The following is a 13326-nucleotide window of genomic DNA, read 5'->3' as shown; positions in this document are numbered from 1 at the left end:
TCAAATTTTGCAGAGTGCACGTTTACTGTGCCAACTCAATTCGAATCCCGTTTGTATTCTATTTTTTTCGGGCGGGATCCATTTTCAATTGGAATTACATTCTATATACATCATTTTTTTATATATACTTTCAAAAGCACAACACCATTTATACATAAATATGGTTTACAAATGGCATGATCTCAGATTCATAAGGTTGTATCCATCAATTTGGATTTTCAAATATTTGAAACCACTTTATGTTGAAATCCAATGTATGCATTCCTCGCTAACTGTCTCCAATTAATGTGTGCTTCATGCGGGTTTTTTTTACTTCTCAAACATGTATAACATGTTTCACACATGCAACATATAGTGTAATCCCGTTTAGACATTAATTGCATATAAACCATGCATTGTTTGTAATTTAAGAATCTATGGATCACCAATATTGATAAACTATATAACATTACACATGTGCCCAAATTCAAATGAATATGCATGTTTGATACACCAATTTGCGTTATGATATTACCGATGTCGTGATCTCCAGTTTAAATATTTGAATCCCCTTTACTCTAGATATTCGTCTCATATCGCTATCACTCATGCTTATATAGGATTATCTCCCTGGAACTATACGCGTTCATCGTCTCTAAGGTATCTCTAGTGCTACCTGTATGTCGACAATGATCTTTTATCTTCGTAACACACTGATGGTACTCTCTCCCTCGACCTTCATCACTCTATCTCTCTCTAAGTATATCTCGCTCCCTGCTATGTGTCTCTAACTATGATTCTCCATGTGGAATCTCTTTCTCTCACACAAACACAAAACTTTGTCTCCCGGGGTCTCATTTCTCTCTACTATTCCCATGTGTGCCACTCGCACACCCCTCATACAGAGATGTCTTTCGCTCCTTAGATATGAGAACCTATGACTCTTCCTCTTCAATATCTCTTTCTCACACACAAACTCTGTCTCCCAGGGTCTCATATTTCTCCATTGTTCTCTTGTATGTCGCTCACACACACCCTCTCTCCCTAGAGATATCTTGCGTTCCCTCATATGTCTCTCTAGCTATCACTCTCGTTATGAAATATCTTTCTCTCTCGCAGACACAAAACTCCATCTCTCTGGATCTCATTTCTCTCTGATATCTGTTTGTATGTGACTCACACGCACCCTCTGTCTATCTCTGTCACACCCACACACATAACCCAGCCTTTTGATCCACTCGACTCCTATCTCTAATGCACACTAGCTAGCATCTTTATCTTTCTATTTATCTGTTTCTCCATCAACCTTCTTTCTCGCCCTCACTCTTGATTCCTATCACGCACCCTACATATGTTTCTCTCTACATGCAGTCAAGTGCCCTCTCACACACATATATAACTTCACCCTTTGAACCACCCGACGGTCATCTCCAACACCCAAACTAGCGGATGTCCCTCTAGCTAGCATCTCCATCTCTGTATCTATCTGTAGTTTCTCCGTCAACATTTCTTTCTCGCACGGAGTCTTGCTTCCTATCACCCACACTATATATGTCTCTCCATACATATGCATTTATAGGTTGGTCTCTTTTGCACAATCGTTGCGCCTCACTCCCTCTGCTCGCCATAGATGCATGCTCCAGCCCACACCACTATCTCTTAAAGACAAAAACACATGCTCAATTGTTGGGACTTCTTCCATGCATTCTCACATGCATGCATATTTTCATACCGATTCGTATCTCCCATGTCGTTGATCTTATGACTTATGTCTTCTTTCTTTTATCTCAATCATGCGCGCGCGCACACACACACATATCCCACGTATACATGTATACCTCTCACACATGCACGTTCAAGGTCTCTATGTCTCCATACATAGTTAATTACCCTCAATCCTAACGCCACATCGAATCATTCTCCTCTTTTGTGCACATAACTTCTGCCTGGATGGGTAAAACACACACTCACACTTAACAATCTCCTTCTAGCTACCCCCCCCCCCCCCCCCCCCCCCCCCCCCCCCCCCCCGCACCTCTCACTCTTCCCCTATATCCCCGAAACCAATAAGACCATTACTTAGTTTAATTCCTGCCTACATGCACCATCGATATATAGTAGTCTTCCTCGGTGTCTCTCGAACAAACACGTTCTCTCGAAGTCGACTCCTCTCACGCACACACACCTTCTCTTCCCTCTCTACGGGCATTTTCTCTCTCGCACCCCATCGTTGGTGGCCTCTGCCATACACATCACCTCTCTATGATGAAAGCCATGCATACTTAAATTACATCCGCCAAAGAGGACCCCGCAACACACACACACACATGCACCCCCCAACACACACACTAAGACTCCATCTCTGTCTCTCTCTCACACACACACAAACACACACACGCGCGAGCATGCACGCACCCCCCCACACACTAAGACTCCATCTCTCTCCCTCTTTCTCACACACACACACACAAACTAAGACTCCATCTCTCTCTCCTCTCCCTCTCTCTCTCTCACACACACACACCACACACACACTAAGACTCCATCTGACACACACATGCTCTAGGCGGAGCATTTGTTCCTACCACCCTTTATCCAACCTTACCCGTATGATAAACAATCACCTTTATTTACTTGCATAACATGGACAAATTCCACTTTACTTTAGTAGTCAGGAAACTTATCATCTGTACCCTTATAAAAAAACGAGTTGGTGTTGATGGTGTGCCTGCCATCTTGTAATACAGACCGTATGATCTATATCTGAGGATAGAAAGCAAACTATGATAATTTTACAAAAGATACCGGCACCTCTCTCCACATCATTATCTCCCGCAACCTCATTGCTCAGCAATTAAAAAGGAATAAGTCTCTGGAACAATCTAGCATGCATGGTGGCCGCTGCCACCTGCCGGCGCCGTCCATCCCCATGCCTCCGCCCATTCCGACCACCAGTCACCACCACGCTCCACTCCTCCTCGCCTTATCTCTCATCTTTCATTTTATGATGACATTCTCGAGATACCAGTTTTCCAATAAAATTCTTGAGATATCATTAGTTTTTACACATGGGATTACTCCTGCATGGGTCAATCACAATAGGTGTTCTGTAAAAAAATGCATACTGATGTTCCGTGCAATGCATGAGAATCTTGCTTGTAATTATATAACGCAAATCATGAGCAGGAAGTGACATTTTTTTGACACAACCACGTTAACATGGCCACGTAAATCACTAGCTAAAGTAAATACCATTATACTTATATCCCAATGCAAAAGGTTGAGTACATGTCCGAAGAGTAGAGTCGCACACAGGCACTCTGTCTCTCAGAATCTCTCTCTCACACACACCAGTTACATGATGCCCACTTAAGCAGACACTTATGTTACAATTTGTGCACCCGCGGGTACACGTGATGCTGCGCATTTATTTAAGCCGGAAGGCAAACCCAAACAGTAGTTGCATTTATTCCCCTCCTGCTGCCTCTTCTCTGGTCGCCATCGCCCGGTAGCCATGGGCCGGCCGAAGGTAACAACATACGCCATACTCCCGCCGGAGCGGCGCTTTAATATGGAAATTTTAGTGGTCATGCATGCATCTTTTTGTGCTAGCTCTCCTATATAAGGGTTGACCGGTCGCTTCCGGCGGACGTGCGCGGGTAGTGGAAGAGGAAGGAGAAGGGAAGCGGGCTATGGAGTAACGTTTTTTACCACAATTTCTTAGGAAACTGAGTGCAATAATTGAGTACTTTTGCAAACTACCAGTACTACACCTGAAACGGTTCAAAACCTATACTCCCTTGCCAGCGCGCGCTTCTCGCGTGAAACGGTCAGCGCCGCCTTGGAGCATCAGTGCCGCATTAATGCCCGGCCAGAGCGGAGGCAACCTCTCACTGGCGTCGGCTTTGAAGTGGCGCGATAGCCGAGAGAGCGCCGCTTCCCGATGCACGCGACTGCTCTGCGTCGAGACTGGCCATAGGCCCTGTTTGGATCCATGGGTTACAGTTAGTTTGACCTAGTTGGGGCTCAAATATCCCTAAACTATCCAAGCATGAGGGTTTAAATTGGAGCAAGTTGCACCGAACCCACCAAGAAAACTCTCCCACCCAAGAGGTGCTAACTGGAGATAGTTCTCATTGGGACCACTGAAAAATCACTTTTCTCTCTCCATGAAGTGCATTTATTATCAATCTAATCCTGTCACCCAAACACCTCTTTAGCTACAGTTAGTTTAGGGTTAGTCATGAGTTAGTCTAACCTCTAGCTAAGTTAGAGTATCAAACAGGAGCAGTATAGGACATGCAAGTTGCTCAAAGCATACAGGCAAATTCGTACGTGAAAGGATTTTTTTTTCTATTTGAAAACGGAACGTGAAAGGAATTTTTTTTAGAATGCTCTTGGCATGTCGCTAACATGTGATAGTTAACCGACCTCAATAGACGGCAGAAACGCTAGCCCGCCGCACTTTGATAGAGACGAGGAGGGGGAATCGATACAGGCACGGAAGCCAAGAAATATGGTGATAGCGTGGGTTAGCCATGTACTAGTATGATACTACACTGGGCTGTCGTGTTTCGTACTCTTCCAATCCACTATGGAGATGATTGGTTAATTTTATATAGCTGAATAATATTAAATATTATGAGTGCAGACGCTCCACCACGAGGTTCCTTGCTCCTTCTCGGTCGTCCGGAATCTATGTTCTTCCACTCTATTTTTTTAGGTGAGCTTTGTTCATCCTTTTGCCAACACGCGAGACATCTAGCATCAAGGTGCACGTGTTATGCAAGGATCGTTCCATCTATATGAAGAACACGTGGGACTGGAACTACGAGACGAACATGTACCCAGGAGTGGACGTACGAACCTGAGTAATGTAGCGCAGTAAGTGAAGTAGAAAGGCACAAATGGTATGAACATGCGTGGCATATAGGGTGTGTTTGGTTGCGTTCTCGTCTCAGCATAGTTGTTCCCTCTTCATGCATGCTCAACTCAACACCCCTCTTCATGCATGCTCTCTTCATGCATGCTTCTAGTCTATTTGTGCTAAACTAGTGTGGACTCATGCACCCTCCATACACTCTACCAAACACCCAAAAGTAGGTCGAGAAGGGAACTCTTGGGCGGCATTTGTCTCTTACTACGTACTAACACTAAATGTTGTACGTGCAATGCACGGTGATGTTATGGAGTACGTGCCTAAGTACTCTACTACTACTATATTAGTTCGAGGCACATATTAACTTTTATATTTGTTTACGTGTATGCCCTGAGACCTTCCAACTAGACGTGTCTTTGTCTCCAGGTCGCACTTTGAATCATTCATACCACTATGTACTACTACGTGTGGTCTCCGACCCAGAAGTGGAAGAAGTGGAGACGCACTACCACACTGTTTTTTTACGCTGGGCTCTACCACGATGTTCATGTCCCACTCCTTTTGCTGACGTGTGGGACATCCAGCACATGCCGTGTTTGGCACCCTTCGCCGTAAGAGTTGAAACGCTAGCATTCATCAAAAATAAAAAGTAATTATAAATCGGTAGTGATACTATTTTTTTGCGAACCAATCAGCAGTGATACTATACCACGCAGTTTCCTTGCTCCTCAATATCGGAAAGAATACTTCCGTTCACCAACATGTGGGACGTCGACCATCCTGGTCCACTTGCCATGCACACAGAACTCCAAGGGAGTCACCCAGGTCGTCGTGCCGCAGTAACAATGACTAATGAGCCATCAAATCACAGGCCCACTTCCCACTTTGAAGTTGCTTGGACGAAGGAACCATCATGACTTTGTTGAATTCCGCTTCTTGAAGAAAACTACTGTACCAGCAATACTGCTAGCTACAGTAGTTACTCCAACAGAGGCTCCTTTCGTTCATAGGATAGGAATATGAAAATCATAGGAAGTGAGATGACATGCATCTCAATTCCTAGAGAGAAAGAGATGCCATTTGATGCTTAGGATAGGAATTTTTTCCATTTAGTCTATGCTAATGTACTGGTAGTTTGCTCTAAAAACTACTATAGTAACTAGTAATACTGGTACATGCTCGTACTCAGACACACACACACACACACACACTAACAACTAGTACTACTACTTCTCACATGCTGGCCAGACGCCGTCGTTCTCCTTCCCGGCTTTGTCGTCGACACCCCACCGTGCTTGGATCTCTGCTGACCTCTCCGCAGCAGCGTGTGCGTCCTTTTCTTTCTTGCGGCGGAGGGCCTCTCATTTCTTGAGTGCTTTCTGAATTTTCCGCTCCCTCTGTGCGGCTTTGGCCGCCTCTTGGTCTACCACCCATTTGGCCTTGGCATCTTCAAATTCCTCCCGCATAGTTGTGAGGTCGCGAGCGGCGATGAACTCGGCACGGCGGGATGCCATCGCTTCCCTACCATTTTGTGTGCGGTCGTGGGCGGCAAGGAACTCGGCGCGGCGGGATGCCATCACTGCCTTACCGGTTAGTGTGTGGCGCGGTGGCATGAACGACGCTTGGTGAGAGCACTGGGGTGGAGTGGCCGGACAACCGTATAGTTCATTGGTTTGTCAAGAGCTCAAGGACATAAGATGAAGCAAATTTGGATTCCCCTTCAATCCTGGTCATTTATTACCAAGTTAAATGCATTGGCGGTCATCGAACTTGTCTTGAAAGCTCACTTTGATCATTGTATACGAGATATGGTGATTATACGATCACTGGCTCAGCGTATAGCTCCGTATTTGTCTGGTTGACCAGTCAAACAGTCCGCATGCGCCTCATCGGCTCGTGTTCTTTATCTATATACGCGGGCCTACCTGTCAATGGAGAAAGAAATATTGTAAAAACCAAAATTACGCCAGAGTCCAGACCGCTTCCGGAGCCTGCTCTCACCGCCCTGTCCCCTCAAGACGCCAGCTGCCCGCCGCATGCATGCATAGCAAGTAGTACTCCTTATGTGGAGGAGAGAGAGGCATTGACAAAGTCAAGGAGTGGGCTCTGCAAGAGCCCATATCTACACATGCTCCTAGGTATAAAAAAATAATTCTAAAAAAGGCATAAAAACAATTGTGTCTTAAAAAAGAAAGGTAAAAAACATTTGAGAAGAAATAGATAGAGAGAAAGTGAGAAAAAGCTGTAACCTGGGCATTACATGAGGAAGGAGGGAGTGGTGCACATGCCAAGTTCACTGGGCTGCCGTGTTTCACACTCCTCCATCGTAACAGTGGAGACAATAGCTTTCATCAAAAATAAACAATGAATACTCGTTGCTCGTCCTCTATATCGGAAATAATACTTTCATTCACCGACATGTGGAACGTCGACCATCCTAGTCCACCTGCCATGCACAAAATTATCCTGGTCTACCCCGGTTGTATCGCATGCCCAACCTTTCCCACTGTAAATTGTTCGGACGAAGGAACCATCATGACTTCGTTGAATTCCGCTTCTTCAAGAAAACTTACTGTACCCGCAATACTGCTACCACATGCGAAGATTGGACGGCACTGTACCACGTCATATCACTGAAACCCACTAGGGCAAACTAGTCCGCCTAGGTCATCTATTTTGGAACGGAGGGAGTACGTCTCTGCACTGCTATGATTTTGTGTTGCACGTCATATCACTGAAACCCACTAGGCCAAACTAGCCCGCCTAGGTCATCGATTGCTAAGCCTACAATTTTAGGAGCTAGAGCTATTGGTCGATCGACGAGGGATAAGTATAAGCGTACCACGAGCTCATCAGCCCCAATGTTTATCTTCGGTGAGTGTTTTGCAAGTACTATAGCTCACACAGTAGCTAGCCTACTAACACCAAGAATCATCAAACAAGCCCTGCTGATATGATAAAATGTTCAAACTTACATCTAATCATGCCATATATTACATCAAAAGCTGGTGAGGATACATTTGTTTCCATAACTCGGAGAGGGTTCACATGATTCATCGCATAATTCACTATCAAACAAAAGTAGCAAGATCCGCCCACACAAGACAGTGCACTAGCCCTAAGATGGTTTGATAACATGCATCGTTCTGGTAATTAAACACAGGGCAATGCAAACTACCCTGAAGGATTAGCGCGACCAACTATTTCTTGTCATCGATCTCTCGGGCAATGACCACAGCACGGACAACGGCATGGGAATCGATTTCTGGGGCGATGTCTGCAGGACTGACCGCGACATCGGAATCGATCTCTGGGGCGATGTCCCCAGGATGGACAGCGGCATCGGAATCGATCTCCGGGGCGATGCCAACAGGACGGGCCACGACATCGGAATCATCAGGGACGTCCACCGGCACCTGCACAACCCTAACATATTAGCAAGCACATTGCAAATAATCAAAAACCAGAACTATGGTAATAAGCCATTATTTTTTACCTTGTGCAGCTCACCAGGGGATCTCATCCCTCCGGGGGCCATCTCCTTATCCTCGATGGGGGCCATCACCTTGCCAGGGGAATACTGCTTCTCAACGGTGACTATCTCCTCAAACTCGGTCTTGAGCCTCACATAGGTGGCAATCAGAGTTCCTGGGGTAGGCACGGTGGGGTCATTGCTGTTCTTCCAACTTCCTTTGAGGAGTTCATCCGCCAACGTCCTCAACTCTTTGGCCAATGCTTGTTTCTTGGAGTTCTTCGTCTCCATGGGTTGGCCCGCTAGCATGGTCAACTCATTGGTCGGTGCTCGCTTCCTAGAGATTGCTGTCTCCAGTGGGTTGTCCGTCGGCAACTCTTTGCCTAGTGCTCCAGGATCCATCGATGAACTGACAAACAAAAAGCAATCGAAAGGAAACCACAATCGCAATGAAAATGGGAAAAGAATAGGATGTGAGAATCGGTCGGTGCTTCGCAAAAAGAAGATTCTTGGAATGAAAATATAGCAGCATAACTGATTCGCCCACCTTTCCTTCATTGGTACAGAAGAAAAATGGCAGAACTGAGTAGCCTGGAGTGAGGTTTTCTTCAAGAAAGGGAAGAAAGGGCTTGAACGAGCGTTCCAATGAAATGATGGTTGCTTCATCTAGTCCAACTTGGAGGCCACCTTACCACTACTGGTAAAGGTGTGGGTTTTGTGATATGACGGGTCATGACGGCCACACCGGGGTTACAGGTGAGTCTCGACTGTAGCACCTCGCTATGATTTGGTGGATGGCACGCGGGCCCGGATGCTTTGAAATGTCCCGCATGTAGATAGAGCGGCTAGTCATATAGGAGTGCTCAATATTGTGCACCGCGACCAAGGCGGAGTGGAAAATGAGAGAACTACGTAATTAATGCATGAGTTTAATTAGGGTAGTTTTGTAAAGTACAAGATACATTCCTCCAATCGCAAAATGCCTTGGTTCATGAGATTTGAGATTTGAGCCCTATAAACCGGAAGGGAGGGAGTACTGCACACGGTGTAGTCTAGTCACTTGTTGAAATCTCTAGAAAGGCAAATACTCCTTTCCGGTTTACAGGGCTATACTACTCCCTCCGTCTAGGTGTGTAAGTCATCTTATGAAAACCAAATAGTCCCAAAACACTTAGGCGCGGTGCATTAAGTTCTACCTTATTTCTTGTTTCTTGACATATCAACCAATAAGAGATGAGAGGTGTGCATGCTTTTAATGACTTGCAATGGAGGCGTGATGCAAGGGAAGGGGACCAGCGGGCGCGGCGGATCCGGCCAGTCCGATGGTCAGGGAGGCGATTCCCGGCGACGAGGAACTCCCGCGGGACGGACTTGGCAGGGCGACGACTCTCGAGTGGCGACGGAGCTTGACAGCGGCGGGGTTCATCGGTCTCAGGGCGTCCACGGTGGCGCGAGGGAGACCTAGGACGAGAGCAGGGTCGCGAGACCCGGTCGGTGGAGACCTTGAAGCTCCGTGGGCGGCGGCGGAGCTCCATGGATGGCAGCGAGGTCAGGTGTCCATGGAGGCGTGACTCTTACGAAGAGAGAGGTCAGGGAAGGGGAGTAGAGAACCAGAAGGGAAATAGAGGAGGGGAGGGACAGCGAGGTCCATCCTGGTCATGTCCTCATCAGCCGACAGGGTGGAGCTCCGGCGGTGGCTGTCCTCGACCAGGGAGGAGGCAGGAGCCAGGGTGCGCGGGGGAGGTGGACCGATGGGAGTGCTGGTGGAGGTGGTGTGGCTCACAGGCAAGGGGATCGAGGAGGTGGCGCTGGGAGATGCAGTTGGATGGATGGATCGATTGAAAACAGTGGGGATTGGCCGGCGTTGAAAACAAGGAGAGTGGCGGCAGATGGGATGGATGGGACAAGGCTAGGGTTAGGGTATGATCTGATTTAGTAAGTGGGTGGACTATATTTATCCGTTGTATACCGAAAGCACGGCGCATGTTTCCGGATACCGAAAACATCCGATGTATGACCGGCTATACTGCCGCTATAGTTATCCGTTGGGGCATCGAACGGACTCCAAATGCGATGAAACTTGACACGCGGTCTATCTACACTATAATAAGACCACACGCCAACTTTCATCCCATTCTGAGACAAACTCAATTCCATTTTTTATAGTTTTCTTTTATAAACTAAACTAGTGATAAAACAAGAAACTAAAAGACTCGATTGCAAGATCTAAAGAAATACCTTCAAGCACTCACCTCCCCGGCAACGGCGCTAGAAAAGAGCTTGATGTCTACTAGACAACCTTCTTCTTGTAGATGTTGTTGGGCCTCCAAGAGCAGAGGTTTGTAGGACAGTAGCAAATATCCCTCAAGTGGATGACCTAAGGTTTATCAATCCGTAGGAGGCGTAGGATGAAGATGGTCTCTCTCAAGCAACCCTGCAACCAAATAACAAAGAGTCTCTTGTGTCCCCAACACACCCAATATAATGGTAAATTGTATAGGTGCACTAGTTCGGCGAAGAGATGGTGATACAAGTGGTATATGGATAGTAGATAAAGGTATTTGCAATCCGAAATTATAAAAACAGCAAGGTAACGAATGATAAAAGTGAGCGTGAACGGTATTGCAATGATAGGAAATAAGGCCTAGGGTTCATACTTTCGCTAGTGCAAGTTCCCTCAACAATAATAGCATAATTGGATCACATAACTATCCCTCAACATGCAACAAAGAGTCACTCCAAAATCACTAATAGCGGAGAACAAACGAAGAGATTATGGTAGGGTATGAAACCACCTCAAAGTTATTCTTTCCAATCAATCCATTGGGCTATTCCTATAAGTGTCACAAACAGCCCTAGAGTTCGTACTAGAATAACACCTTAAGACACAAATCAACCAAAACCCTAATGTCACCTAGGTACTCCAATGTCACCTCAAGTATCCGTGGGTATGATTATACGATATGCGTCACACAATCTCAGATTCATCTATTCAACCAACACAAAGGACCTCAAAGAGTGCCCCAAAGTTCCTACCGGAGAATCACGATGAAAACGTGTGCCAACCCCTATGCATAGGTTCATGGGCGGAACCCGCAAGTTGATCACCAAAACATACATCAAGTGAATCACGTGGTATCCCATTGTCACCACAGATACGCACGGCAAGACATACATCAAGTGTTCTCAAATCTTTAAAGACTCAATCCGATAAGATAACTCCAAAGGGGAAACTCAATTCATTACAAGAGAGTAGAGGGGGGAAGAAACATCATAGGACCCAAATATAATAGCAAAGCTCGCGATACATCAAGATCGTATCACCTCATGAAAACGAGAGAGAGAGAGAGATCAAACACATAGCTACTGGTACATACCATCAGCCCCGAGGGAGAACTACTCCCTCCTCGTCATGGAGAGCACTGGGATGATGAAGATGGACACCGGAGAAGGATTGCCCCCTCTACAGGGTGCCGGAACGGGTCTATATTGGTTTTCGGTGGCTACGGAGGCTTCTGGTGGCGGAACTCCCGATCTATTGTGCTCTCGGATGTTTTTAGGGTATATGGAGATATATAGGCGGAAGAAGTACGTCAGGGGGGCCACGAGGGGCTCATGAGGGTGGAGGGCGCACCCCCCTGCCTCGTGACCTCCTCGCAGATCCCCCGATGTGCACTCCAAGTCTTCTAGGCTTCTTTCCTTCCAAAATTGAGTTCCGTGAAGTTTCAGGTCAATTGGACTCCGTTTGATTTTCCTTTTCTTCGAAACCCTAAAACAGGGTAAAAATAGAAACTGGCACTGGGCTCTGGGTTAATAGGTTAGACCCAAAAAATGATATAAAAGTGTATAATAAAGCCCATAAACATTCAAAACAGTAAATAATATAGCATAGAGCAATCAAAAATTATAGATACGTTGGAGACGTATCAGCATCCCCAAGCTTAATTCCTGCTCGTCCTCGAGTAGGTAAATGATAAAAACAAAATTTTAATGCGGAGTGCTACTTGGCATAATTTCAATGTGATTCTTCTTAATTGTGGTATGAATATTCAGATCCATAAGATTCAAGACAAAAGTTCATATTGACATAAAAATGACAATACTTCAAGCATACTAACTAAGCAATTATGTCTTCTCAAAATAACATGGCCAAAGAAAGTTCATCCCTACAAAATCATATAGTTTAGTCATGTTTCATTTTCTTCACACAAGAATGCTATCATCATGCACAACCCCGATGACAAGACAAGCAACTGTTTCATACCTTAATAATTTCAAACTCATAAACTTTCACGCAATACATGAGCGTGAGCCATGGATATAGCACTATGGGTGGAATAGAATATAATGATGGGGGTTATGTGGAGAAGACAAAAAGGAGAAAGTCTCACATCAACGAGGCTAATCAATGGGCTATGGAGATGCCCACCGATTGATGTTAATGCAAGGAGTAGGGATTGCCATGCAACGAATGCACTAGAGCTATAAATGTATGAAAGCTCAACAAAAGAAACTAGCGGGTGTGCATCCAACTTGCTTTCTCACGAAGACCTAGGGCACTTGAGGAGGCCCATTATTGGAATATACAAGCCAAGTTCTATAATGAAAAATTCCCACTAGTATATGACAGTGATAACATGAGAGACTCTCTATCATAAAGATCATGGTGCTACTTTGAAGCACAAGTGTGGAAAAAGGATAGTAGCATTGTCCCTTTTTTATTTTTTTATTTGGCCTTTATTTTTTTGGCCTTTTTTGGCCTTCCTTTTTTTATTTGGCCTTTCTTTTTTTTCCTTTTTTGGACAATACTCTATGAATGATGATCATCACACTTCTATTTATTTACAACTCAATGATTACAACCCGATACTAGAACAAAGTATGACTCTATATGGATGCCTCCGGCGGTGTACAGGGATATGCAATGAATCAAGAGTGACACGTATGAAAGAATTATGAACGGTGGCTTTGCCACAAATACTATGTCAACTACATG

Source organism: Triticum urartu, chromosome 6, assembly GCF_003073215.2.
Source record: "Triticum urartu cultivar G1812 chromosome 6, Tu2.1, whole genome shotgun sequence".
Lineage (NCBI taxonomy): Eukaryota > Viridiplantae > Streptophyta > Magnoliopsida > Poales > Poaceae > Triticum > Triticum urartu.
Note: the sequence above shows the minus strand (reverse complement) of the source record.